The sequence below is a fragment of the Lepidochelys olivacea genome (assembly GCF_965140295.1).
Source record: "Lepidochelys olivacea isolate rLepOli2 genome assembly, chromosome: 2".
Classification (NCBI taxonomy): Eukaryota; Metazoa; Chordata; order Testudines; family Cheloniidae; genus Lepidochelys; species Lepidochelys olivacea.
The window spans coordinates 247,658,672-247,685,721 of NC_140412.1; the positions used below are offsets into that span (position 1 = coordinate 247,658,672).

General features: G+C 45.0%; 1 protein-coding gene and 1 long non-coding RNA gene across 3 annotated transcripts in view; one reads left to right on the plus strand and one right to left on the minus strand.

The window, feature by feature from the left end:
- LOC311516380 overlaps window positions 1-1,112 on the minus strand; it is a 28,174-nt gene extending 27,062 nt beyond the window's left edge. The window contains exon 1 of the long non-coding RNA XR_014710397.1: window positions 874-1,112. This is a non-coding gene — a long non-coding RNA (uncharacterized lncRNA). The remainder of the gene's footprint in view (window positions 1-873) is intronic.
- Window positions 1-27,050, plus strand: part of ADARB2 (adenosine deaminase RNA specific B2 (inactive)) — a 434,991-nt gene that overhangs the window by 245,329 nt on the left and 162,612 nt on the right. The window lies entirely within an intron of this gene.

The following is a 27,050-nucleotide window of genomic DNA, read 5'->3' on the forward strand; positions in this document are numbered from 1 at the left end:
TGTGGGGAACTTTCCTGGCTTCTGCACTACCCTGGTGAAGTGGCCTAGTGAAAGGATCTGAGTCCTCGCTCCCACTTCCTTTACCCAGTGGCCTCCCTGCCCCTGACGACTCCCCCCTTCCACTTTCCTGTCTGGCAGAGTCCTTGTAACCCCAACAAGGCTGGGCCCAGGATTCCTGGGGAGCTCAACTCCCAACCCTGCTGTGGTCACCTAGGACAGGAGCTAGGGTGTCCCCACTCTGGGGTACTCTGTCTGCACTGGGCACTTCTCTGACCCACTGACCATTATATACAAGTTAAAGCAAATGCAAGTTATTTAATCAACAGTTAATTTTAAAAAGAATAAGGGGAAATGGGAACGGTTAAAGGAAACACATCACCCCGCTCTGTGGCAGGGAACATCACAAACAGTGTCTCTGGAACGTCAGGGCAGTTCACAATCTGTTCCCTGTAAGGCCCAGGCCGCCTTCTCAGGCCCTGGCTGTGCTGCAGGGATGCTGTGCATTGGACACTTGCTCTGCTGGTGGCCACACGCTCTCAGGCTCTAAGTGGTAGAACCCGTCTTCCCAGTGTTGCCCCCGCCCTGTCAGGGGTACGATCCAAGCCTGGCCTGCAGAGCCTCTCGGCTGAGGCGTCTCCCTGTGCTGGGCCCACTGCCCAGGGTCACCCTGGGTCTCCCCAGCTGCTCACCGCACCCAGCTCCGGACTGCTCCAGCCCCAGCTCCACCACTCTGTCTCTGCACTGCTGCTGCTGCTCTGCCTCCGGCTCCCTGGCCTGCTTCTTTGTTCTTCTCTGCCTCTGGTTGCTACAGTTCTGCTCCCAGGACAGGTCTGCTCTGCAGGCTGCTGCTGTGACTCTGCTCCCAGCACTGACCTGCTTCCTGGGCTGCTTTTCTGGCCCCTCTGGCTCTGGTTGCTGCAGCTCTGCTCCCAGGGCAAGTCTGCTCTCTCTGGGCTGTGCCTCTGGCTTTGGGGCTACAGCTCTGCTCCCAGGACAGGGTCTGCTCTCTCGGGGCTGCTTTTCTGGTTCCTCTGGATCTGGCCCAGCTCCCTAGCTTAGCTTGGGCCCCTGTTTTCTCGTTAGCTTGGCCCCACTCTGTCTGACTCAGGCAAATCCAGCTCACACGGAGGACGGGACCTCCCTGGCCTCCTGACTCCCTGATTAGCCTGCCCACCCTGTCATTCAGGCTGACCTGGAGCATTGGCCTCTCCCCATTGTTCCTGGGGGCTGTCAGTCTCAGGGTCCTGATTCCCCATAGACCCTTCCCCCTTTTTAGTACTGGGAGCTAGCAACTAAAACACCCCCACTGAATGTTAGTAAAGGGGCAACAGTCCCCTTACACTAGTGTTTGAAATCTGTACCTACAGCTGTAAAAATATGAGTTATGCAAAATACACATACCTCTGTCATAGTCCTCATTTGAATCAGAACTGTAAACATATCCACTAAGGTCAGCAGATAGCAGCCCTTTCATGTGACAGAGGAATAACTTTTGGTAACCTTGTTTATTCTTGTGGGGTGACTGGAGTCAGATTATGGTTGAGATGTTTTAAAACAGTGCAGGGGATTTCAGACATATTTATTCCACTAAAACGAATAGAAGATATGTGGCTAAATCCCTTGGTCTGTTTTGAAAACCTAGCTCTTCTGTGAGTCACACTTTTATTAGAGGAACCAGCCTATGGCATCGTGCTGGTGACAATGGTGTACATTGAAAGGACACATTTACACAAAGGGTTATAGATAGTATGATTCATATTAAAATGTTACAGAAAAGCTGCTGTCAGCTTAGTCCTCAATGGAAAAGTTGCAAAATGACCTCCCTCTGCACTTAAAAAGGGGTGCTGCTTCATATAAGCATATAAAAACTTTCTTATTTATTATAATCTATCTAATAATGATGGTGATTTTATTACAGATACTATATCATAACAGAATATTTTCGGGCATATGCTCTTTGAGTTAAAATTGCCATTTACTGTATGTTCATACAGTGCTGAGGACAGTGTGATTCCACTACCACAATATAGATCTTTAATAATAAATAACACACTCTATAGCATATGTTGCTTACAAGGTTGTAAGCATTACAAATGTGTCAAACCATGTTAGTTCAGGAACAGTGGCGGTGTCCTCAATCTGAAGGTACTGGAAAGCCACTGACTGAAAGGGGCAGACAGCAGAGGAATGAGGCTGTGGGGGGGGGGGGACAGAAGGGGTTTAAGGGCAAAGCGTGGGGGCTGCCTAGGGCTCAGGCTAGCAGTGTCCAGTGCAGAGGGTGATGGAGGGTGTAAGGGCCAGGGGAGTACAACTATTGTCCAGGTCACATTTCCCCAGAGAGTTAACCCAGCAGGACCTGGAGTCCCAGGAATGTTTCTCCCATTTGCTCATTTGCTCCCAGAAAGTGATGCCTTCAGCTCCTGGCTTAAATTTCAGAGACACCTCACCTACCCTCTCTTTACCTGTCCCTGAGGGGATGTGGCTCAGTGGGGTGCTCACTCACCAATCCAACAGCTTGGGTTGGCTCTGCCACCACTCAGATGCATACTGTAGACGTCACATGTCTAGGGTCCCTGCCCTGGCCAGGAGAGGTAAGAACCATGGACCTGGAACTGGAGTTTGAGGTAAGTGCTGCTTCATCTTCACCACCAGGAGCCCATGCAGGGGGCCCACAAAGGAGAACTAAGAAACTAAGCCCTGCAGGAAGACCGGGCCTAAGTGGTCTGAGCAACAGCGCTCTGTGATTCTTTGAGTACCTGGCACTCCCCATATAAACCAGGAAGCTGTTTCTGAGAGTAGTCCAAACAACACAGACCTCCCATGTACTTCTGCCTTAGATCCCACTCACTGCTTCTTACTGTGACTCACTTTGATCTGATTTCCAGCTTTTGACTTAGGCTCAGCTCCCAAACCTGTCTCCAGTTTAAGACCATTGCTGACCCTGGTTAAAGACCTTGGCCTAGCCCAACCCTGGTTCTCACTTCACACTCTCAATTTGGTAACAGACTCTGACCTTGTAGTTTTGAACTGACCTGGCCACGGACAGATTCCTGATCTCTGGCCCCAACACAGCTCACTCTGTGCCCACAGGCCACCTACAGTCTAGTCATGACAAATTGCTTGGACCACCTCCAGACTCCCCCCTTCTGCCAATCCCAGATGATGGAAGAGGCAGGTCCATATCCCACCTGATTTTCCCGGGGCCACTGGGGACAAATCCCCAGAAATGAGCTGCCTGCTTGCAGATGGAGAACCTTGCACTGCATGCCCAGTTAGGACAAGCTGTGGCCAAAGCGCTGGTCCTGTGTGGGCAGCTGGCTCCTTCACAGACTCATGATATGTAACTCATGTCAAAAGTACAGACCATTTCTGAGAGCAACCCACACATTCACAAAGAGAGGCATCTGAACTGCAGGGTCAGGTGGAGCACCCCCCTCTTGAGCAAGGCCCTATGGTGCTTCTACCGGAGCAATTTGATGGGGGCCACTGGAAATATCAGGGTTTTCTAAACCAATTTTGGCTGCTTTTTCTACACCCCACAGACCAAGAAAAGGCAGGGCTAGTGATTAGCCTGCCCAACCATAGTGGAGACCAATGTAGTACTAGGATTTTTGTATAATCTACCTCCTATGTCACCTCCCCCAACCTGGTAAGAGAATTTCATTACGCTTATCCTGACAAGCCTAGCCCAATTCTACTCCAGAGAAAATGGCCCTGAAGGGAGGGATGTAAGGACCCATCGGCCAAGAACCCATGGGTTTGTGTGTTTCCTTATTGCCAGCAGGGGCCTAGGCAAGGTTGCCACCAGGAAGAACTGAGAAGCTAAGCCCTGCAGGAAGTCCCACCCTAAGGAGCATGAGCGACAGCCCTCCGTGATTCCCTGATTGGCTGGCACTCTCCATATAAACCAGGAAGCCATTTCTGAGAGTTGTCTGAGCAATGCAGATCTCTGGAGTGCTTCTGCCTTAAACCCTGCTTGCCGTGACTTGTCTTGATCCCAGACTCCATGCCCTCAACCTAGACTTGACTCCTGATCCTGGTCTACTCTCTCTGGCTTAAGACTTTTGCTGACTCCAGTGAAAGACACCAGCCCAAACCTGAGCCTCACCTCACATTCTCAATTTGATAATGTACTCTAACTTTGCAGTTTTGACCTGCCCTGGTCCTGCATTGATCTCTGATGTTTGACTCCAAAACTAGGTTGCTCATTCTGTGCCCACAGGCCATCCATGACCCAGTCCTGAAACAGGGAGATCCCTGGATGTCAACAGTGGCTTCAGGGCCAAGAGCAGCCCAGTCAGCATGGTGACTCCTCCATTTCCATCTTCGCAGCTGGAGGCAGGAGGAGCAGCTAGGAGATGGGGCTGCCACCAAACTTCCTGGTGATAGGCTTGAAGAAGCACCAGGCCCAGGGACTCTGCTGCCTAGGGCTTCCATGCACAGCAGTCTCCCAGCCCGGGAGTGTCCAAGCTGCTGCTAGGCAGCAGAAACACTGAGAGGAGCAGCATCAGGGAGCACAGCCGGGTGGGGAGCGAGGGACTGAGAAGGGCTGCTGCAATAGTACTGGAACAGCATTCTGGCTCGACTGTATGACTGTTCAGGAACACTATTTCTTCAAAGGCTATTGTGGCTTTGGTCAATTAATTAATTGGCACTGTGACATTACTCCTGGAAGTTCATTCTTAGATGCTAGGCTGACAAATACATCCCCATATTTCATGATGTAGCCACAGATAATTGTGACAGTATCTTTATGCTACCGGATAAATACCAGTAGCCCTGGGTGAGTAGTGTGAAGCAGGGCAGATCCCAGCTATACAAACAGGTTCTATGATTCTATGAACTTCCTGTTCCTCCTTCTGGCTTGCATGGGGGAAGAGGCCATTTAGGAGCTCCAGTGTTCCACCAATCAGGGACCAGGGGTAGAGCTGCCTATCTGAGCTGGGCTTCAAGGAGTCCCAATTCTAACTAAAGCCAACAAGCTGTTGAGTGGAGGATTAGAACATCATGACCCCCTGAAGACCCCAGTTTGAGACCTGTGGGTCATGACACATTGTTCCTCAGAGGTGCCTCAAACTTGATCTGGAGGGAACACTTTTCAGGATCAGAGGATAGTTCTGTTTCAGTGCTCATTTGCTCCTTAAACTCTCTGGCCTTGTCTTCACTAAGGAAACAAGGGTGTGTTCTTGGCTTGTGTTAGCTAACACAAGCGCATATTCACATAATTGTAAAACTTACTTTCCAAGAATAGTCTTGCAAACAACAACAAAAAATCCCTGTAAGTATGTATTCACATGAGCTTTTTATTTTTTGTTTGGTTGTTTTTGTTTGCAAGAATGTTCAATGATGTGAATGTGTGGGATTTTGTGAAGAATATCATGGAAGCTTTCCTCGTCCTGTTTATTTCAACGGATCAGTCATCTAGCCGGGGATGAAAAAAGATACTTTGTGATTTAGGTGACCAATTACTCAATATGGGTCGTGAAGCGTTAAAGCAATTAGCCTGCATATGGTAAAATACGTCTGCCTAGCGCATTTGAACAGTTTCATATGACAAATACGTTTGGAAAAACGAAAGTCTGTTTGCAGAAAATTTGCAAACAGAAAAAAAATTAATGCCACTGAACAAATCTTTAGCAACAAGTAATTCACCCAGTTCGAGCCACAGGACATGCAGTTCTATAGTTCTAGACATTTTAATAATGTACACAAGTTGATCCAGCCATATGTATCAGTTTGCAGGATTGGGGCCACAGAGAGTAGGGCTTTGAGTTCATTGCTTCTACGAGACGGGTTGAGGAGGTTTTTATTCAAGAAATACATTCTTGCCAATAAGTCACTTAGAGATGTTGCTGAAGTCACACTGCAGCTTGTAAATTTTGTCACCTACTGTATTAGGAACAAGCAATGAGACTGTTTGCATATAAATCATCAGTGCTAGACACAACTGCATATAGCTTGTAAACCATTTATAGAGCCTGAAAACACACTAGAGCCTGAAAGAGATCCCTGAAAGAACCCTTCCCCTCAACCTTTGCTCACTTGAGATTTACTGTACATCTGCTTCTGGAGACAAATTGCCATCTTTTAGGTTTTATTTATTTATATTAATAAATATAAAGCAAATCTGTCCATTAAGTGTCAGCCAAGGCCAAAGGGTTTCAGTTTCTTTGCAGTTTTGACTGTCCTGAAGTATCAAATGCCTTGGAAAGGTCAATAAACGTAGTGGTTCCCATGGGACTATAGCTATGACCCCATAACTCTAAGTTTGTTGCAGTGCTTGAGATTCTAAATTCAAACTCGCATGCTATAAAACAAACCAGTACGTAGCTCTTATTCCATGTTCTAAGTAATAAAAATGCTAGTAATCATTGGTTCTTTCACATTTACATTGTGGCAGTGGCCAGAGGCATCAATCAGACTGGGGCCTCATTGGGCTAAGTACTGTTCAAACATATAGTAAATAACAGTCCCTGCCCCTGAAAGCTCATGCCTATGAACTGGGTGAAATTTTCCAGATAAAAATTTTATTCGACAAAAAATGCAGTTTTGATCAACCAAAAACTGTTCATGAATTTTACACAACTCGTTGTGGCCCTTCATCAGACAGCTAGTGGAGGAGGAGTTGGCAGCAGTGGTGGTGTTGTTACCTCTCTACACACACCTCTAAGCTTGAGCCTTGTGATTTAGGGCCCAGTGACCCAGGTTCAAATCCCCATTCTAGAACAGAACCAAAATGGACTTTTTTTTTTCATTTTGCCAAAAAATTTTAAAAATTTCAGCTTTGGTTCAGCCCCAACAGAATGTATTTATTTATTTATTGTGATTTTACAGAACTGCCACTGAATCAAAAAATCACCTCTATGTACAGCTTATGGCCCCTTTAGACCATTCTAACAGTGTGAAACATTTGGGACCATCTCAGCTTATCGACTGTATGCGCTAGATATTCAGCACCTGGTGTAAATCAGTCTACGTTACTGACTTTCATGGACCTATACGGATGTACAGCTGGTGAGGAGCTAGCCCTGTGACTGAGATACAACTCTGCAGGAGCTAAGATGTACTCATTGGCATTAGTAGGGCGTTTGCTGTGAAGACTGACATTCTTTCTTTAATCAGGAGAGATGGTTCAGGAAAGATGTTTAGTTTAGTGTCAGTTTACAATATCTTTACCAAGTATAAGAATCTGGCATATTTGAATCAATACACTTGGAGGCCAAACTATGCCTTTGTGAATACAATGACTAGATATATAGTACAGTATAGTACAAAATATAAAGTAATGATTGGCACTTTAAGTGGATTAGTACAGGCTTTTATTTATAGCAGCCTGGAGGACCAGGGTTACTGTTGTTTGTTATTGTTTCACTTACACTGATGATTCACTGTTATAATTTAGAGGCTAGAATTTAGATAGAAAAGCAACTGGATCTTCAAATGGCTAAACGGCATCACAAGTATTACAAAATCAGCTGTGTTGCCATTGGCCTGTGGATATTAAATGCATAGAAAGTTCCACCTTTTGAAGTCAATGTAAAGCTGTAGTTCTGACCACTGGTAATCATTTTAAAAGCCCATGGTATATTTAGCAAGAGTAGGGTTGCTAACCTTCATGTCTCAGACAAATTCGAACCTGGCTAATTACAGTCCGCCTCCCTGTATTTCCCCTTGTGTTTAAGACAGATTCAATATTCTCACTTACTATTCTAAACCACTTGTATTGTTACAGTGAACTGCTTTCTGTGCCAGAAGTGGCTGCATTTCAGTGGTAGAGGAAGTGATTCCTATACCCTTATAGCTCCATATATAGGAGGGCTAAGCACTTTGATTCTATGGTGACAAGTACTGTGGAAAACCCTAAAACAGACAGACATGAAGAAGGAAGGGGTAGTGGCCTTGCAGATTAATTCAGGGAGGGTATTTCCTGGAAGAAAGTATGGAGAGGCATGTGGGAGGGCAGACAAATGGGTATGAAAGATTGCCACCATTGGCAAAGCAAAAGGGATATGACAGTAGGGAGGGGGCACAGCTGTGAAAGGTCTTGAAGGTGAGAGTATTAGAAGCTTGAATTTGATGGAGCTGCATCAAGTCCCTTTTTCACAAGGAGGTGTTTGTGTGATGTGAAACATGTTTATTCTGGATCAGGAGAGCTGTCATACAGTACGTCCAGTCCACATGTCAGATGTAGCCTCCTCACTGACTAGGGATGCATTAGCTACTAATAATCCAGTTTTGTGTCTGTGCAATTCATAGTGAAGTAACTCCTGCCATGACAACAAAGAAAATCTTCTTTTCCATTGAGGCAGAAGAGAAGTTGGCTAGTAAGAGAAGACATATATATTCAGTATATGATTCATACAACTAAATACATTTGGAGACTATAAATTATACATTTTTCCTACTCAGAGGTATTTTCTGTGCCAGAGGGAAAGATGCTTGAGATACTTTTGGTGCTTTCAAATGAAAGAACAGAATTTGGGAGCTGTCTTTCAATCTCTAGCTAAATTCAAAAGAGAAGTGATGAATGTGTACTGGTGCGCCACAGCTATTAGTTGAACTAATGGAGCCTCTAATGAAGCAAAGTCTGGGTTGAGGTTCTTCATCTCTGTTATGTATGAGGAGTCCAAAAGACTCATATAATTAGCAGTGGATGAAATGGTTTTGGGGAGGGTGGAGGTGGGCAGAAAATAATTATCCTCCTCCACCTTTCCAGAAATGGCTCTGATCTGTATTTCTGAGCTTCTTCTTCCTTCATCTACCCCCAATTTGTTTTCACTTCTTGTTTCTAGATGGAAATGGGATTGGAAATGTCAAAATCCCATTAAAAGGTTTGTTCTTATGGAATTCTTGACCAGTTCTCATCATAATCTTGTGGAACTAAGAAGTGTGAATAGTCTGTTTAAGCTTATAGGATCATAGCCCTAACTCATGTAAATCAATATAGTGCCACTGACCTCAGATAGTGTGAATCTACATGGGTCCATTGACTTCAGTTGATCTACAGAGTTTCACACCAGCTGAGGGCCTGGCCCATGAAATTCTAGAGGCTTGTCCAAACCAAACTGAACTCCAAATAATTTTAAGTTCTCCTACTGTGAACCAGACTTCTAGGAAAAATAATTAATAATTCAATAGCTCCCACTGCTTTTACTCCAGATACTAGCAATGCTGTGCTCCAATTAATCATTGGTTTAACTGCTGAATCAAGAGTTTCCAAGCAATCTCTGTACACAGAACATTCAAGGTGCAGGAGAAATTTATTCAATACACTGTATGGCAAGCACTCCATAACTGTAGGCTTGCCATGAGTCAATGCATGAAGCAGCAGTGACATGCTCTGGAGGGAGCTTTCGGGCTAGCCATGAGGTCCGAGTTTCCTTACAGCTGCTACTGTAAATGGTGGGAAAAAAATCTATTTTAGTTGGGATTCTCATCACATGCTCTTAGTCCTCTAAAATGCAGAAGCTGGATTTGAACAAAGGAGGCAACCCAATCCGGAGGTCACAGTTATGCTGTTCTTGTAGGGAGATGAGCAGAAAAGAAAACAATAAAAAGTAAGTGGTGCTTTCCAGCTAATCTAATCAGTTCTTTTCAAGAAGGGAGGGCTGTGCCAGCTGCAAATCAATGCACTAAATCAACTTGGTGCTTGTGTGAGTACTGTTACAGTGACAGCTGCTAACGAGGGAATAAAGAAAACTGTTATTGGATATTTAGTAGACTTTTAAGTGCTTGTGTAAAATAACATTTAATTTAATGTGAAGTTATAAATATAATGGAGCTTTATGGACATTGCAGCAGGGAAGCCAAGAATGGGCTATCCCCTTCCTCAACTCAAATTGCTATTTAACTCTTGTCGAATCTTAGAATGTCCTTATCAAACTGCAACAATAAAGAAAATTTGGGGGGGATTTTCCTTTTGTAATTCATTTGTTTTGGCCACTTTTCCCTGAACTGTACCACAGCCTGTTTGAGAAGGAGCAAACATGCTCATTTATAAGAATAATAATTAAATACATGGCATGTTATTTAGTTTTGAACATGTTCAGATCATGATACCATACTAATTCACATCCTGTTGTGAGTTAAATAATTAGTTAGCACTCTCCCTATTTTGCATCTGGGGAAACTGAGCCACAGAAGCAAAGTGACTTGCTCAAGGCCTGTCATAAATATAAAGGGAAGGGTAATCACCTTTCTGTATACAGTGCTATAAAATCCCTCCTGGCCAGAGGCAAAACCCTTTCACCTGTAAAGGGTTAAGAAGCTAAGGTAACCTCTCTGGCACCTGACCCAAAACGACCAATGAGGGGACAAGATACTTTCAAAACTGGAGGGGAGGAATAAAGGGTTTGGTCTGTCTGTGTGATTTTTTTTGCTGGAAACAGATCAGAAATGCAAGCCTTCCAACTCCTGTTAAGTTAGTAAGGAATCTAGCTAGAAAATGCATTTAGATTTTCTTTTGTTTAATGGCTGGTAAAATAAGCTGTGGTGGAGGGAATGTATATTCCTGTTTTTGTGTCTTTTTGTAACTTAAGGTTTTGCTTAGAGGGATTCTCCAGGTTTTGAATCTGATTACCGGGTAAGGTATTTACCATCCTGATTTTACAGAGGTGATTCTTTTACCTTTTCTTTAATTAAAATTCTTCTTTTAAGAACCTGATTGATTTTTCATTGTTCTTAAGATCCAAGGGTTTGGGTCTGTGTTCACCTGTACCAAGCCTTCCCCAGGAAAGGGGGTAGAGGGCTGGGAGGGGGAGGATATTTTGGGGGAAGACATCTCCAAGTGGGCTCTTTCCCTGTTCTTTGTTTAAAACGCTTGGTGGTGGCACCATATGGTTCAAAGACAAGGCAAAGCTTGTACCTTGGGGAAGTTTTTAACCTAAGCTGGTTAGAATAAACTTAGGGGGGTCTTTCATGCAGGTCCCCAAACTGTACCCTAGAGTTTAGAGTGGGGAGCTTAGCTGCTTAGCTACTTCATTTCACAGTCTATTTCTCATCTCTCTAACTATCCCCTATAGATCCTCCTGAAAGGTGCTGTAATTTCTTTGCTTTACGTTAATATGCATGGAAAGTATGATGACACTTCTAACATTTTAAAGAAATTCCATGAAAAGATTCCATTTTAAATTGAAAAGCAGAAGGTTGCCAACCTCTAATGAGTAAGCATCTTTAATGGAAAACTCCAAAGTAATACAAAAGATCTTCTAATTATTACACTGATGTCTTGCATAAAACAATAATAAAAACTAACAAATAGATATTTTGGTGGCCCTATAGGGAATCAGTGGCAGAGCCATTATTAGAACTAGGGACTTCCCTCTGTTTTACATTCCTCCTCTTAACATGCACTGTGCAGCAAAACCAGCACAATCATGAAAAACAGGACTCAGCCCAAAAATAATGAAATTCTGCTGTGGCCCAGGCTCATATTTTCCCACTGGATGATGTCAGAAAATTACTCTTTTAAAGGAGACAAACTCAAAAAGTGGCTGTTCAGGAGTTAATGTGGGATTTTGGTCGTCTCCGGTACTATCAAACATGATACCTTCCTAGCCCCATTGCCTTCCATTTGTGGCTACTCCTTCTGAAGGAGTGTCCTTCTCGAATGCACTAATCTGGGAAACAAGGGACGGGACTTTGGGCTCCATGAAATCAGATAGTACCTGCCCTATGAAATTTCCCACTCCTTGAAGGCAGTAATTATCTACATATACTATGTCTGAAGTGTATGAACATCGAAGGAGAGGAATTGTTCAGAGTTGCTCAAAGGAGAGTTACTAGCACTGAAAAGATACAACTGAGCCTCTTCCCTAGTAACTTTCTCCATCTTCTGCAATAAACAAGTTGTCTCCAGTGCCTTCCAAGAGCTTTCTGGATAATTTGTGCTCTGCCTTATTATTTCCCAGCAGGTGTCTGGGTAGTTGAAGTCCCCCATTACTGTGCTTTGGATGATTTCTTTAGTTGTTTATAAAATGCCTCATCCCCCTCATCTGCCTGGTTAGGAGGTCTGTAATAGACCCCGACCATGACATCACCCATGGTTTTTTACCTCTTTTATCCTTATCTAGAAACTTTCAACAGGTCTGCCTCCCACTTCTGTCTCAACTCCAGTGCAAGTGTATACCTCTTTGATATACCAGGCAATGCCGTCTTCCTTTTTCCATGCTTGTTCTTCCTGAACAAGTTGTACCCTTCCATACCAATATTCCAGCCAATTATGTCATAATTGTGATTATGCACTAATATTTCTAGTTCTTCTTGTTTATTCCCCACACTTCTTGCATTAGTATATACATATCTAAGATGTTCATTAGATTTCCCCTCTATATTCTCTCTAGTATATTTATGAGCATGATTATTGCTCAAGAATATACTAGAGAGCACATGTAACCCACACACCTCCTGGGTGTGGTGTTCTGTCTCATCTACTGGCACCAAGACCACTTAGACAGAGAGAGAGAGTAATGAGTCTGCTCTACTGCATTAGCTGACAGGCGTATGGCTTTTAATTCATGCAGTAGAGGCTCATGCCTTTAGTTCCAGAGGTCCCAGGTTTGATCCCGCTCACAAAAGACTGGGGTCTGTCAGTGTTACAAGTGGGGGCTCGTCTGTGATTTCAACTAGGAAATCTCTGAAGCTCGGGATGCACTTCCTCAGCTAGGGGAAGTATGTAAGCCACACACCTCCTGGGTGTGGTGTTCTGTCCCATCTAGTGGTGCCGAGAGAGAGTGTCTGCTCTACAGCCTTAGCTAACAGGCATGTGGCTTTCAGCTCATGCATTTAGCTCCAAAGGTCACAGGTTCGATCCTGCCCACCAACGACCGGGGTCTGTCGGTGTTGCACACAATCCTACATACACAAGGGGTTGGGAGTCTCTCCTATCCCTAAATTTTCTGTTATCCATCATTATGACAATCCTGCAGGAAGGAGAACTCCTCCAAGGAGCTCACCAGTGATGTTTTCAGATTACATATTAGGTGGTTGCTATTAGTCACACCACTTTTTCACTGCACACCTCACTTTTTCAGCCTTCTCAGCCCTCTGCCAGCTTAGGAAGTAAGAACCTGGAATCCCTGCAATTCACACTCAGGAGCATTGTCCTCATGCACATGACACTGTCAACTAACTGTAGCTATCAGACCAGCCCAATGTTGTCATTTCAACTATAGCCTTGCACTGAAATGCTTTATATAAAATACATATGGACAAGCAGTGGCATTCCTCCTCTTTATTTCCATCAATCTCAAATCACTCCAAAGCACTGCCATCCTTGACTGTGCTAACTCTGACTTCCAGTAGTTCTGGGAACACCATAAAAATGCCAGCACAGCAGCAGTGACACAGAAATTCAGCTACTTGATCTTTGGAGAATTATTAGACGGTGCTAATATTCAAGGGTATGTTGTCAGCACTGTGCAGAAGGAGTCAGATGTACAGCCCCCATTATTATTGTTAATGGGAGTCATGTGTCAAACTTCCTATGCATTGCTCTGAAAATTTAACTCTCTTTGTAAAGCTTTGCTAACTTTTCTCTTGTTGCTTCTGTTAATTAAGTAACAGATTTGCAGACATCTGATGAGATGATGAGTAAAGATAGAAGTGGTGTGATTTGCAAAAAAATCCAACCAGTTAGTAGACTCTCATAATCAAGAGGTAAAGAACCTAAAACCTCCAAAGAGTATGCAACCTGGGACAAAAGCATTGATAAATATTAAGAACCTGATCTTCAGCTGGAATAAATCAGAACAGCTCCTTTGAAGTCAGGTTTACACTATCGAGGATCTGGCCAGTCATCTAGCCTAGAATAGTTCAACAAAGTTATAGCTTCTTGTTCTTCCAACACCTTTAAAGTAATTGTTTGCTCTTAACAATTTTACACTCCATGTTAAAAATATATCTAGAAATTAACAGTAAAACCATTAACAGTCTGTCCTTTAAAAGAAGCCACAAACAGAATGAGCAGCAGAAGATTCTTTCATGGTAAAGAAAAAGTCGTCACAAGACAGGGTTAGGGTTAAATATGCATTATTGCAAAAATACAAGAGAGAGAGGTCATACCTTCCTGGTTTGTAGTAGATTGGGGATTAAACTGAGAGCCTTTAATCCCTAATCACTTACTGTTCCTTTCTGGAGCAATACATTCATTACACAGCACACAAATAGAAACAAACAATTTCTTGCTATATGCAAATGCAATGGCAAGGAGTCATCTGCCCACAACTGGGTCTATTGGCAAGTAGTGGAAAGGTGCCATTTCTCACAGATAGCTTAATCATTTAGCAGTATGAATTGGACATCCAATCCTTTAGGTAGCTTGGAAAATACAACGCTAAAAATCTATTTTACTAGTTAGTAAATAATACCTTTGGGAAACTAGACAAGCAAGGTGACTTTTATCCAACTGATACCCTCCAGTCTCTGACAGCATAATGTCTGTGTCAGTCAAGTTACATTCTAAACAATGAGAATGGTGGCCTTTTAAAGAGTGAAACAAATACTTGCCCACTCATTAGGAGTATAGTGGGGTTCACTTAGGGGCCAGCAGGCCATGGTTCAACAGTTTCCAAAGTTTCCAAAGTCCTGGGGGGCCTTGTTGACAATCTGAGGCCCCAGTGGCCAGTCAGTTCTTCTCCAGATTCTCCCCCTTCCCCCAGTTTGACTAGGGAGATAGGGAAGGGTAGGGGAACCTGAGCCCTCCCTCGCCACCAGGTCCTGGCCCAGGGCCCAAGAGATTAGGGGGTGTTTCTGTCCCCTCTAGTTGATACCCCAGACCAGCTTCCCCATGACCACTTCCTACCCTCCCCTCTCATCCATTATTGCTCTCTTGGGCTGTGACCATTCTCCAAACTTCCATTTCCCTCCTCACAGAGGTTTGTTCAAAAGTCTCAGTGATTCAGATAGTTAATTGGGTTTCCCAGCTCCTTTCGGGGTGTTCAATGATTTCCCCCTTGTCAGGGAGAAGGGGAGAGGAAAAAAAAAGGGTCAGACCCCTGGATGCCTGGTTGGACCTTACCCACAGTCCAGGTCCTTCCTCTGTGAATTCTCCGTCCCAGAAGGTACTAACTGGCTCTCTTCCTGTAGACGATCTCTCCTTCACTCTCTCCTGCTTGATTGCCAGAGGTACATTTTAAGCAGGTCCTCCATTTGGAGCATGCTGTACAGGCGAGGCCTTCTTAGCCCTGTGCTGCTGCATAATTCCTTTAGTTTTAGTGAGGGATCCGTAAACCCCATCACATGGAGTAATTGGTGCCTCTTCTCCCTCCAAATGCATCCTGTTTGCTCCCTCACCATTTATCTGAGGAGTGTTTTCTTGTTTCCCCATTTATTATTACTCTTTACGTGTGTCATTATTTTTGAGTGCTATCAGTGTAGGCTTTATACATATAAAGAGAGAAGTGGTCCCTACTTCAAAAAGTTTACAGTGAGACACAGTCAATGTCATTCTCAGAGACTGACAGGAAGTCTAGAATTGAACTAGTGTGGCTATCCTGAGAGAACGACTGAGTGGTGGTGGCCCTTGCTGATTGGAGCAATACCTTCTGAATGTAGGAACCCACCTTTGGGAACAGAGTCATTACAACATAGGGTTGGTCTGCAGTGAGCTCTGTGTGGGCAGATCCCCCCTGTGTTTGTACAGACCTCATTCTGGCATCAGGGCCTTAGAATTTGTCCTGGTCTACACTTAAAACTTAGGCTGACATAGCTACAGTACTCAGGGATGTGAAAAATTCACATCCGTGAGCACCGGAGCTATGCCAACCTAACCCCTAGCCTAGACATAGCTATATAGGCAGAAGAATGTTTCCACTGACCTAGCTACCATCACGAGGAGAGATGGTGTTCCTACAGCAATGGAAAAACCCCTGTAGGCTGCGTCTACACTACAGGGTTTTGCCAGCATAGCGACAGCACAATAGCTCTGATGATCTAGTCCTCGTAGTGTAGACATGGCCTTTGTCTAAACACAGAGTTTCATTGGTTGAGCTTAAGATGTGTTTTTAAACCAATTTAGGTAAACTGATATTAAAAGCTTGTGTAGACACTCTTATTTCAGTTTAAGGCAGCCTTATTTCACATTAGTGTAATTTGATTAGGAACAGATTTAAACTATCGTGAAATAAGCCACTCTTAAACCAAATTAAGATTGTCCACACAGGAGGTTGAACCAATTTAACTAAAGCAGTTTAAAGCAGACAATGCAAATTCGTATGAAGACACAGCCATGTGAATAAGAGATTCCAAGATTAGCCTGGTCAACCCGAACATTGATCAAAGTAGTTACTGCAGGCAGGGTAATTATGTAGTGATTTGCCTGCTCTCTGTATACAGATGCCCTTCCCTAAAACTGATTGATATTCAACTGGCTCGCAATCAAATGATATTAAGTAGTGTTAATTATGCCCCTTTGTTATGTGCTTAATAAGGCTACTGTCCCTTTTTTACTGTTTACGGCACAGCTCTTACTTGCAGAGTTTTGAGCAGCGATGGCTTTTTAACAATTGTTTGCTCATATGCTCTGTCTGCTTTAAAAAGGGTCTGCCCTCCAAAAAGAAAAGAAACAAAATGCTCACTTGTCATATATTATTCCCAAACTGCACAGAATGCAAAATGAAAATATTTTTAAAAGAATGCTCAAATAGAATCATAGAATCATAGAATATCAGGGTTGGAAGGGACCTCAGGAGGTCATCTAGTCCAACCCCCTGCTCAAAGCAGGACCCAATCCCCAATTAAATCATCCCAGCCAGGGCTTTGTCAAGCCTGACCTTAAAAACTTCTAAGGAAGGAGATACTACCACCTCCCTAGGTAACGCATTCCAGTGTTTCACCACCCTCCTAGTGAAAAAGTTTTTCCTAATATCCAACCTAACCCTCCCCCACTGCAACTTGAGACCATTACTTCTTGTCCTGTCCTCTTCTACCACTGAGAATAGTCTAGAACCATCCTCTCTGGAACCACCTCTCAGGTAGTTGAAAGCAGCTATCAAATCCCCCCTCATTCTTCTCTTCTGCAGACTAAACAATGCCAATTCCCTCAGCCTCTCCTCATAAGTCATGTGTTCCAGACCCCTAATCATTTTTGTTGCCCTTCGCTGGACTCTCTCCAATTTCTCCACATCCTTCTTGTAGTTTGGGGCCCAAAACTGGACACACTACTCCAGATGAGGCCTCACCAGTGTCGAATAGAGGGGAACGATCACGTCCCTTGATCTGCTCGCTATGCCCCTACTTATACATCCCAAAATGCCATTGGCCTTCTTGGCAACAAGGGCACACTGCTGACTCATATCCAGCTTCTCGTCCACTGTCACGCCTAGGTCCTTTTCCGCAGAACTGCTGCCTAGCCATTCGGTCCCTAGTCTGTAGCTGTGCATTGGGTTCTTCTGTCCTAAGTGCAGGACACTGCACTTATCCTTATTGGACCTCATCAGATTTCTTTTGGCCCAATCCTCCAATTTGTCTAGGTCCCTCTGTATCCTATCCCTGCCCTCCAGCGTATCTACCACTCCTCCCAGTTTAGTATCATCCGCAAATTTGCTGAGAGTGCAATCCACACCATCCTCCAGATCATTTATGAAGATATTGAACAAAACCGGCCCCAGGACCGACCCCTGGGGCACTCCACTTGACACCGGCTGCCAACTAGACATGGAGCCATTGATCACTACCTGTTGAACCCGGCAATCTAGCCAACTTTCTACCCACCTTATAGTGCATTCATCCAGCCCATACTTCTTTAACTTGCTGACAAGAATACTGTGGGAGACCGTGTCAAAAGCTTTGCTAAAGTCAAGAAACAATACATCCACTGCTTTCCCTTCATCCACAGAACCAGTAATCTCATCACAGAAGGCGATTAGATTAGTCAGGCATGACCTTCCCTTGGTGAATCCATGCTTACTGTTCCTGATCATTTTCCTCTCATGTAAGTGCTTCAGGATTGATTCTTTGAGGACCTGCTCCATTTTTCCAGGGACTGAGGTGAGGCTGACTAGCCTGTAGTTCCCAGGATCCTCCTTCTTCCCTTTTTTAAAGATTGGCACTGCATTAGCCTTTTTCCAGTCATCTGGGACTTCCCCCATTCGCCACGAGTTTTCAAAGATAATGGCCAATGGCTCTGCAATCACAGCCGCCAATTCCTTTAGCACTCTCGGATGCAACTCGTCCAGCCCCATGGTCTTGTGCACGTCCAGCTTTTCTAAATAGTCCCTAACCACTTCTTTCTCCACAGAGGGCTGGCCATCTACTCCCCATGTTGTGATGCCCAGCGCAGCAGCCTGGGAGCTGTCCTTGTTAGTGAAGACAGAGGCAAAAAAAGCATTGAGTACATTAGCTTCTTCCACATCCTCTGTCACCAGGTTGCCTCCCTTATTCAGTAAGGGGCCCACACTTTCCTTGGCTTTCTTCTTGTTGCCAACATACCTGAAGAAACCCTTCTTGTTACTCTTGACATGTCTCGCTAGCTGCAGCTCCAGGTGTGATTTGGCCCTCCTGATTTCATTCCTACATGCCCGAGCAATATTTTTATACTCTTCCCTGGTCATATGTCCAACCTTCCACTTCTTGTAAGCTTCTTTTTTATGTTTAAGATCCGCTAGGATTTCACCGTTAAGCCAAGCTGGTCGCCTGCCATATTTACTATTCTTTCGACTTATCGGGATGGTTTGTCCCTGTAACCTCAACAGGGATTCCTTGAAAATACAGCCAGCTCTCCTGGACTCCTTTCCCCTTCATGTTAGTCCCCCAGGGGATCCTACCCATCCGTTCCCTGAGGGATTCGAAGTCTGCTTTCCTGAAGTCCAGGGTCCGTATCCTGCTGCTTACCTTTCTTTCCTGTGTCAGGATCCTGAACTCAACTAACTCTTGGTCACTGCCTCCCAGATTCCCATCCTCTTTTGCTTCCCCTACTAATTCTTCCCTGTTTGTGAGCAGCAGGTCAAGAAAAGTTCCCCCCCTAGTTGGCTCGTCTAGCACTTGCACCAGGAAATTGTCCCCTACGCTTTCCAAAAACTTCCTGGATTGTCTATGCAAATAAGATCAGACACTTACAAAAACATGCTATTTGTAAACTGCCACTTTCTAGCCAGAGTCACATCACTTAGAAAATATCTAATACTGTGTAATCTTCATGCAGACGGAGGTGCACATACACTGATAGTAATGCAAGGTATTTTATCTCTGTGTGTCCCCAGGCTAGGCATCAGAAGAGAAAAACACTCCGGAAACAAAATGAAATAGTTTTAGATCTAATTTTACTAGGCTGAACTAGATTTCAGATTGATTTCTGTAGAATTTAATAGAGAACAGCACACTCTGATACAAAATCCATCTACCACATTGTGCTTTTTACTTACTTTGCTGTTTACTGGAATTATAAGAAACTAATATTTCACAATGTAAGGTGTTTCATTCTGTAAATGGCTTTTCATTTTAAAGGAGTTTGGAATGGCTGTTATGGAGGGCTGAAGTATAGCCACTGAGATTTGTCTACTCAAATGCCTATTAATATTCATATGGTGAAACTGCTGCTAAAATCTACCTTAGTCATTCTGTGAAATAAGAACTGCAGGACAGGCCATCATAAAAAGAAACAATATTCCAAATGCTGCATACTTAATGGCTTTCTTATTGTGGTCGGTATTTGGTTTGGCTAGTCTTCTCAAATCACTGGCGAGGGGCCCATTATGTGAAGGGGTTTAATCAGTAAATCATATCCCAGTTGAAGGTATTCTACACTTTGAGTCACATTTGTACATTCCATTGTCCAGATCCTCACAGATTGTTTGCAGGGTTTGGTTGTGGTGCGTCTCCACTTCCTGAGTATCTAACTCCTAATTACAAGTTGTTATCCTGAACACACAGTGAATGAGCACTGGTCCATGGCCCGAAGCTGAGGCCAGGGTGCCAGTCGTAGTTTCCTGTCATGCAGACATGGGGGGGATCAGAGCCTCAATTGCAGATGAGTAGAAGTCAGTGAAAGAAAGTCGGGGGGATGCAAAGGTTGCCTTTTGTACCCCTCACTCCTGAGACTGTCTGGCAGCTAGTCTAGTCGCCGCTGGCTGTTCTGATGCCTGGACGTGCAGCAACACTCCAACCGCTCTCTTGTTCTCCAGGCACACACCCTGCCTCAGAAGGGTTTGGCATGTCTCTGCCACCTGAGGATTCCTCTAAGTGAAGAGGAATCCTCCAATGACCTTCTGAGCCAGCTGAAGACCAGCCAGATTACAGGGCAGGAGCCGCTCTTGTCTACTAGGAGCTGGATTTTCCCATAGATTACCCAACAGTTTATTTAGATGGTAACCACTTTTGGCCTTTTAGGGCCAGATTATTAAAGATGTTTAGGTGCCTAAAGATGTAGATAGGCACCTAATGGGATTTTCAAAAGTTCCCATGGCCTTTAGGTGCCTAGGTGCTTTTGAAAATCCCACTAGGTGCTTAACTGCTTCTTTGGGTGCCTAAATACTTTTAAAAATCTGGCCCTCTCTCTGCGTATGCACAGTGTGCCCAGCCATTTGATAGCATCATTATCAGCCAGGTGAAGAGCCAGTAGCCTGCCATTAAAGTAGCTCAGCAGGCTCTCATCAAGGATATGCGACATAGTCTGAAGTTCACCACATCTACATTGTGGGTCATTAGAGAAACCCCATTTGAAGAGATTGGCCACATAATTGTCAGCAGCCAAGCGCAGCATCATCAATTGGGTCCTTAATGGACAAGACTGGAAGCCCAGAGGTAAAAAGCTTTGTTCCTTTACCTGTTCCCTGAGCCATCTGAAGTTACACATTTAATGCTCTTAACAGTATTGTAATACAACAAACTGTTATTTATCTGTATTCTGCTAGCTCCTACCTGCCCCAGTCATGGGCCAGGACCCCACGATACTAAGCACTGTACCTTAGTAGATAGGCCCTTCCCCAAAGAACCACATACATCAATAAAAAAGCAACCGTTACTTTTATTTACACCAAACTGCTGTATGCAATCGACCAAAGTGGAATTCCAGTTGAGGCAGAGGGATAGACCCTTTTATGCACTGTGATGCATATTGAACAGCTTCTAGATGTACTTCAGAGGAAACCTTCATGGCTTTGGCATTCGCTCCTCTAACTTCTGACTTGAAAGGGAGCCCTCCTAGTGCAGTCAAAAACCTTCCCCTGAAATGCTGAATATTAAAATGTGCCACAGGTTTGTCTTCCCTTTGATTACCAGATGAGACAAAATGTGTTCTGCTGTTTTATGTCTTAATTTCATATCCCTGCTGAGACAGAGGGGGAAACATATCATAGCTGATGAATTTCCTCTCTTATAAAGTTCCGTTCCTAATTCACAAAATTCCTTGGTTTCCTTCCAGAGAAAAATGTCCCAGGCAAAGGGTAGCAGAATATATGTCACTGAGGGTTTGTCTACACTGGACCTGGAGGTGTAATTTCCAGCTCGGGTAGACATAGCCACTCCTGTTCTGATCAAGCTGGCGTGCTAAAAATAGCGGTGTTGCTACTGGATAGGTGGCAAGACAGAACAGTCCAAGCTGAAAACCTGGGTACATACTCAGGGTGATGAACCCATTCCACTGCTCACACCGCCATGGCTAGATGGCTCTTTTTAGTGCACTGGCTCAAACGGAGCTTGCGTGGGTATATCTACTTGAGCTGGAAATTTGCCTTCCAGACCCAGTGTAAACATACTTTGTATTCCTTTACCACCTCCTGGAAAAGATTTCCCTCCACTTCTCACATCTCTCCAGCAGATGTGAGAAATCAATGCAAATGCACTAGATTTAAAAACTAATGATTAAAAGCAGATCTTGAGCAAATTTATGCACAGAGGGCCAACTTCTCAGCTGTTGCCAAGCAGCTTTCAGTGTATCTGAGGGCAGGGATAGCAAACTGGCTTCTAGCCACCTTTGTACCCATTCAGTCCAGTGGCTACTCTGCATTGGGTTGGTCCCCATCAGCACACCTTAGAGCAGAATAAGCGCTGGCTGCCACTATCCCCAAGGCATCGTGTCAGTCAGGGATTACCAGGGAAGCATGGATGTCCTAGACATGCCATCTTTCCCCAGTCATAGCCTGTGTACTGGCTGTGAAGGAGCTGTGAAAAAGATCCAAACTCAATATCTAATCAGAGATTTTCTGCAGCAGTGAATTCCACAGGTTATCTATATATTATGGGCCAACCCTCACTTTTGTATCCAAAAACTGTGTATAACTGAATACTGGCAGAATCCCCTGAAATTATTCAGTTGCTCCTATATTAATGTGCTCTGATTTCAGCTCATAAGTGACAGAAAACAGAAGTCAGTCACAGGGCAGGATTATCCACAAACCATATTTGCCAGTTTCAGAGGTGTGTACATGCTTCAGAGGCAGAGGGTCTAGCAGCTGTATGAGCCCCTGTAAAATCCAGTTGTGTACCTTTGCCCCCCCCACACACACTCCTTTGCTGTTGGTCTTAGATCATGACTGGCCAAATGATTGTGGACCTCTTGTGTTTCCCATCTTCACTGGCTGGTATATTGGGGCAGCAGCGACACAGACAATCCTCATATGGTGAAGGGTGCATTATTTCAGCTTGTAGCCCAAATGTTATCTGGCTGCATCACATATACACACGGTCTCTGGGCAGAACACTCTTGATGTTGCCCTGGCTTTGTCCCACAATCCCTTGTGAGGCCAGAGCCATGCAACATACAAAAAACTGGCCTGTGGCTCTTCCTGTTGGCACATGCTGTGACCGATCTCCCCCAGTGTTCCAGGTACAGTGTGCGTATTCTGTCCTTGCACAGTGGTATGAGGCATCTCAGAATCTGTCTTTGTGAGGGGAAGTTTTTCCTTCTATTTGTTCTGAATGCGATGGCCATTAATTTCATCAGTATCGCTAAAGTTTGTGAAATTTTTGCACAGAACCCAAATGTTTGTGTCCCCACTCCCTGTGCATGTGCCAGATGGAGCTCTCGAAGGGTTAATCCCTTTAAGCATTTCTTTTTCAGCTGCTGCTAAATTCCACTATCTCTCTCTGCCCACTTGGTGTATGGGACAGCAGAGTAAACTACTTGTCTCTCTGTCAGCCTCTATGAGCTTCACTGTGAACCTGTTGGCAATGTTATTATGGTCATTAATGATGTGTATTACACTAGCACTTGGGGACTGCAAAGAAGGATCTAGGGACTCACTGTGCTAGGAACTGTACAAACAAATAACACAGTCCTTGTCTCAGAGAGATCCCAATCTAGTATTTAGACAATGTGCAACTGGTGAATAAGCAGATGAGCAGAGGGAAGGACCAGGCAACAGTGAAGAGAGGTGTGGGTGCATACAGTAATAGTCTCAGTGGTAACAGAAAGTCAGCAGTCTAACCCAGGGGTGCCAACCTGTGGCTCCGGAGCCACATGTGGCTCCTCAGAAATTAATATGCGGCTCCTTGTATAGGCACCGACTCTGGGGCTGGAGTTAAAGGTGCCAATTTTCAAATGTGCCGGGGGTGCTCACAGCTCAATCCCCAGCTCTGCCACAGGCTGTGCCCACCCTCTACCCCTTCTGCTCCCTCCCCTGAGTATGCAGTGCCCTCGCTCCTCCCCCCTCCCTCCCAGAGCCTCCTGCATGCCACGAAACAGCTGATCAGGACGTGCGGGGAGGGAGGGGGGAGGCGCTGATCGGCTGGGCTGCCGGTGGGTGGCAGGAGCTGGGAGCAGGGTCGGGGAGCTGATAGGGGGCTGCTGACATATTACTGTGGCTCTTTGGCAATGTACATTGGTAAATTCTGGCTCCTTCTCAGGCTCAGGTTGGCCACCCCTGGTCTAACCGGTACTAGATGGCAGTGATTTGTGGGCACTGCAGTAAAGGTGAGTTTCTAAAGATGTGTTTAAAAGAGGATAACGTGGTGGGTTCCTACATGTAGTGTCTGTGAGAGAACGGCACCTGGGCGATTTTACTGCAGCAATCTGGGGGCACAGTCTAGCAGTGTATACAGAAAAACTTGCAACTCAACAGTGGGATTCTGAATTCAAATTTAAAGGTTGAGATCGATGCCAAGTGATGCCAATCCCTACCTAGAAAACAGAGTGAAGTTCCTGTTGCAATAAGAGATGCATTCTGGTGGTTGTGCACTTTGCAATTTAGAAATCTGTGATCCTCCTGTAATAAGCAGTGTAAGTTTAAAGGAATTGCTATTTCTCCTGCAGTTTCCTCTTGTTTTTTTCCTTTTGTGTAAGGACTCACTTCTTTCTATCAATCACTGTGAGCTCATCCAAGTCTGAACTGACTGAACACATCAGGGAAGAGGAACAAAATCATCTCCTGGTGTGTGGGTTTATTTTATTTTATTTTATTTTCAGAAATAAATCGAGGTTATCATGAATGTAGCAATGTGAATATTTGATTTGCTGCATGTGTAAGTTAAGAGCAAAAAGTAGCAGCTGTCTTTAGGGAGTTTTACAGCTGAGTTCACTTTATTGTATCAAAGTTGACCCATCCTCACTAATCTCATACTCAGTGTGAATCGAATGCATTAAGGCATGGTTTATAATGTCCAAATTGTGTTTTTTAAAAGAATTCCATTTAAGAAATCTCCAACATTCAAAGTAGCTTATGGTAATCAATTAGAATATGAAAATGGAACTAATTCTGTAAAACACATGGAACTGGCAAACTACTGGTAGCCATCTGTTTAATCCTTGTTCTGTAGTCAAAAGTCGCATTTTAAAACACAATTATTAATAGTTGTCATTAACTGCCAAGCAAAAGAGCACACCACCAATTTCCACAGGAAATACTTAGGGAGATTTGGAATCATAGAATCATAGAACATCAGGGTTGGAAGGGACCCCAGAAGGTCATCTAGTCCAACCCCCTGCTCAAAGCAGGACCAATTCCCAGTTAAATCATCCCAGCCAGGGCTTTGTCAAGCCTGACCTTAAAAACCTCTAAGGAAGGAGATTCCACCACCTCCCTAGGTAACGCATTCCAGTGTTTCACCACCCTCTTAGTGAAAAAGTTTTTCCTAATATCCAATCTAAACCTCCCCCACTGCAACTTGAGACCATTACTCCTCGTTCTGTCATCTGCTACCATTGAGAACAGTCTAGAGCCATCCTCTTTGGAACCCCCTTTCAGGTAGTTGAAAGCAGCTATCAAATCCCCCCTCATTCTTCTCTTCTGCAGGCTAAACAATCCCAGCTCCCTCAGCCTCTCCTCATAACTCATGTGTTCCAGTCCCCTAATCATTTTTGTTGCCCTTCGCTGGACTCTCTCCAATTTCTCCACATCCTTCTTGAAGTGTGGGGCCCAAAACTGGACACAGTACTCCAGATGAGGCCTCACCAATGTCGAATAGAGGGGAACGATCACGTCCCTCGATCTGCTCGCTATGCCCCTACTTATACATCCCAAAATGCCATTGGCCTTCTTGGCAACAAGGGCACACTGCTGACTCTTATCCAGCTTCTCGTCCACTGTCACCCCTAGGTCCTTTTCCGCAGAACTGCTGCCTAGCCATTCGGTCCCTAGTCTGTAGCTGTGCATTGGGTTCTTCTGTCCTAAGTGCAGGACCCTGCACTTATCCTTATTGAACCTCATCAGATTCCTTTTGGCCCAATCTTCCAATTGGTCTAGGTCCTTCTGTATCCTATCCCTCCCCTCCAGCGTATCTACCACTCCTCCCAGTTTAGTATCATCCGCAAATTTGCTGAGAGTGCAATCCACACCATCCTCCAGATCATTTATGAAGATATTGAATAAAACCGGCCCCAGGACCGACCCTTGGGGCACTCCACTTGATACCGGCTGCCAACTAGACATGGAGCCATTGATCACTACCCGTTGAGCCCGACAATTTAGCCAGCTTTCTACCCACCTTATAGTGCATTCATCCAGCCCATACTTCCTTAACTTGCTGACAAGAATACTGTGGGAGACCGTGTCAAAAGCTTTGCTAAAGTCAAGAAACAATACATCCACTGCTTTCCCTTCATCCACAGAACCAGTAATCTCATCGTAAAAGGCGATTAGATTAGTCAGGCATGACCTTCCCTTGGTGAATCCATGCTGACTGTTCCTGATCACTTTCCTCTCATGCAAGTGCTTCAGGATTGATTCTTTGAGGACCTGCTCCATGATTTTTCCAGGGACTGAGGTGAGGCTGACTGGCCTGTAGTTCCCAGGATCTTCCTTCTTCCCTTTTTTAAAGATTGGCACTACATTAGGAGTAGAACTTGCAGTGTGTTTCCAGCCCTCCCTTATTTCCTCAAGCCAAGAGCAGGTCTCTCTCTGCTTAGGTGAATAAGGCCTGATTTTTTTAGAAGTGCTGAGTCCCACAAGCTCCCATTACCTTCATTCTACCCCTGAGGGGGCAGAGGTGAAAGTAACTTTAAGCACTTACCGGTATGGTGGCCCGGCTCCGGGCCCCCGGAAGGGGTGAGGCCTTGGGCAGAAGGGGTGGGGCTGGGGGTCAGCCTCCCCCAGCCAGCCCATCTGCGCTGCCTGGCCTGCGCCTCTCAGGGCTCCACTGGTGATTTAAAGGGCCTGGGGCTCTGGCTGCTGCCGCAGTAGCAGCCGTGGCGGCTGGAAGCCCCGGGTGCTTTTAAACTGCCGGCCCCGGGGCAGCTGCCCCTTCCCCCCCGCCACCATCAGCAGCCCTGCCGGTAGGGTCCCTAATGGCAGGGTCACCAACAGGGGCAGCAAAAGGGGCAGTGACATTAAAGTATGCATACGGGCTGGTACCGGTGGCCACTTCTTACTGGTATGCCGTACCGGCCCATACTGGCTTACTTTCACCCCTGTGAGGTGGGCACCGTAGTTCTGAAGATCACACTGTCTTGGCATGGTTCAGGCTTTCTTCCAGCAACTAACAGAAGTTACTAGATCGCAGGCCCTGGTTCTCATGGGAGACTTCAATCACCCTGATATCTGCTGGGAGAGCAATACAGCGGTGCACAGACAATCCAGGAAGTTTCTGGAAAATGTAGGGGACAATTTCCTGGTGCAAATGCTGGAGGAACCAACTAGGGGCAGAGCTCTTCTTGACCTGCTGCTCACAAACCGGGAAGAATT